A 2,500-nucleotide genomic window follows, 5' to 3' on the forward strand; every position below is an offset into this window, starting at 1 on the left:
ATGCCCCAAATGAATACCATGAAAGTCTTGGTGCACGAAAGTTTTGAGTTGGTGGGTTTTGCACATGGCCAAGGTTGTCGGTGCACCGCGGCATAGCTAATGGCTTGGTGGGGAGTTTTGTGAAAAAATGAAATTCGTGGTTTTTGAGATGTGAGGGTTGGAAAGGCCTCCAAATGCCCCCAAATGAATACCATGAAAGTCTTGGTGCACGAAAGTTTGAGTTCGGAGGGTTTTGCACATGGCCAAGGTTGGCGGTGCACCACGGCATAGCTAAATGGCTTGGTGGGGAGTTTTGTGAAAAAATGAAATTCGTGGTTTTTGAGATGTGAGGGTTGGAAAGGCCTCCAAATGCCCCAAATGAATACCATGAAAGTCTTGGTGCACGAAAGTTTTGAGTTCGGAGGGTTTTGCACATGGCCAAGGTTGGCGGTGCACCACGGCATAGCTAAATGGCTTGGTGGGGAGTTTTGTGAAAAAATGAAATTCGTGGTTTTTGATATGTGAGGGTTGGAATGGCCTCCAAATGCCCCCAAATGAATACCATGAAAGTCTTGGTGCACGAAAGTTTTGAGTTGGTTGGGTTTTGCACATGGCCAAGGTTGTCGGTGCACCACGGCATAGCTAAATGGCTTGGTGGGGAGTTTTGTGAAAAAATGAAATTCGTGGTTTTTGAGTTGTGAGGGTTGGATTGGCCTCCAAATGCCCCCAAATGAATACCATGAAAGTCTTGGTGCACGAAAGTTTTGAGTTGGTTGGGTTTTGCACATGGCCAAGGTTGTCGGTGCACCGCGGCATAGCTAAATGGCTTGGTGGGGAGTTTTGTGAAAAAATGAAATTCGTGGTTTTTGAGATGTGAGGGTTGGAAAGGCCTCCAAATGCCCCCAAATGAATACCATGAAAGTCTTGGTGCACGAAAGTTTTGAGTTCGGAGGGTTTTGCACATGGCCAAGGTTGGCGGTGCACCACGGCATAGCTAAATGGCTTGGTGGGGAGTTTTGTGAAAAAATGAATTTCGTGGTTTTTGAGATGTGAGGGTTGGAAAGGCCTCCAAATGCCCCCAAATGAATACCATGAAAGTCTTGGTGCACGAAAGTTTTGAGTTCGGAGGGTTTTGCACATGGCCAAGGTTGGCGGTGCACCACGGCATAGCTAAATGGCTTGGTGGGGAGTTTTGTGAAAAAATGAAATTCGTGGTTTTTGAGATGTGAGGGTTGGAAAGGCCTCCAAATGCCCCAAATGAATACCATGAAATTCTTGGTGCACGAAAGTTTTGAGTTCGGAGGGTTTTGCACATGGCCAAGTTGGTCGGTGCACCGCGGCATAGCTAGATGGCTTGGTGGGGAGATTTGTGAAAAAATGAAATTCGTGGTTTTTGAGATGTGAGGGTTGGAAAGGCCTCCAAATGTCCCCAAATGAATACCATGAAATTCTTGGTGCACGAAAGTTTTGAGTTCGGAGGGTTTTGCACATGGCCAAGTTGGTCGGTGCACCGCGGCATAGCTAGATGGCTTGGTGGGGAGATTTGTGAAAAAATGAAATTCGTGGTTTTTGAGATGTGAGGGTTGGAAAGGCCTCCAAATGTCCCCAAATGAGTACTGTAAAAGTGTTGGTGCACAAAAGTTTTGAATTGGATGCATTTTGCACTTGGCCAAGTTGGTCGGTGCACCGCGACTAGATAGCTTGGTGCCAAAATTTGTCAAATTTAAGACCTTGGCCAAACTGAATGAAATTTTGTGGGGAGGTTCCTGATATTGTTTAGTGGTGGACTGGAAAAAATGAGGTCGAAATTCGAAGTCTACATGTGCTTTTCTATTTTTCCCGATTTTACACATACCCGGTAAGTAAAAAAAATAAAAAAAATAGTTCCCCTTCGAGAAAAATTATGAAATTTGGTGAGCAAGGAGATACCATTATTCTACGAATTACTGCAAAAAATCGCATCAAAATTCGAAGTATAGCCCGAGATATGGACTTATGTCTGCTCAAAAAAAGTGTATCTACTTGTACAATTTTGCCTTTTGCATATTAACCTCTTATAGGGGGGGAGTGCTCCTTGAGCCGGCCAGCTCCACACTGGCAGGTTTTAAAGGGAGCTTGATGAGGCCTCCCCCCTCACGTGGTGCGTGCGTTAGCATGTTTATCATGGCACAACTAGCCTCTTCATAGTTGTTGAGCTTTATTAATACCAACACACGGTCGTCACTGATCGTTGGTTAGCTCGGCAGCTAGTCCCTCGGATATTGTGGAAAGTTATTTTCATGCCTAGCGATGCTTGACCCTGCGTCACTTGATGTTTCCATTTGCTTGCTTGCCCATGGTAGGTGGGGGGTGGACCGTCTTGTGGTGTGGTGTCTTGCGAACGTGAGGGTGTGTGAGTTGTAATCGAGATGCACTTGCTGGCTGGCTCCATGCCTTGCGTATCGAACGGTCAAGCATGCATCTCTTCCATTTTCACCCGTTGCCTTGGGTGATATTGGTTGATCAGTCCCTGTGTTGCCTA

The sequence above is a fragment of the Vigna unguiculata genome, unplaced genomic scaffold (genome assembly GCF_004118075.2).
Source record: "Vigna unguiculata cultivar IT97K-499-35 unplaced genomic scaffold, ASM411807v1 contig_276, whole genome shotgun sequence".
Lineage (NCBI taxonomy): Eukaryota > Viridiplantae > Streptophyta > Magnoliopsida > Fabales > Fabaceae > Vigna > Vigna unguiculata.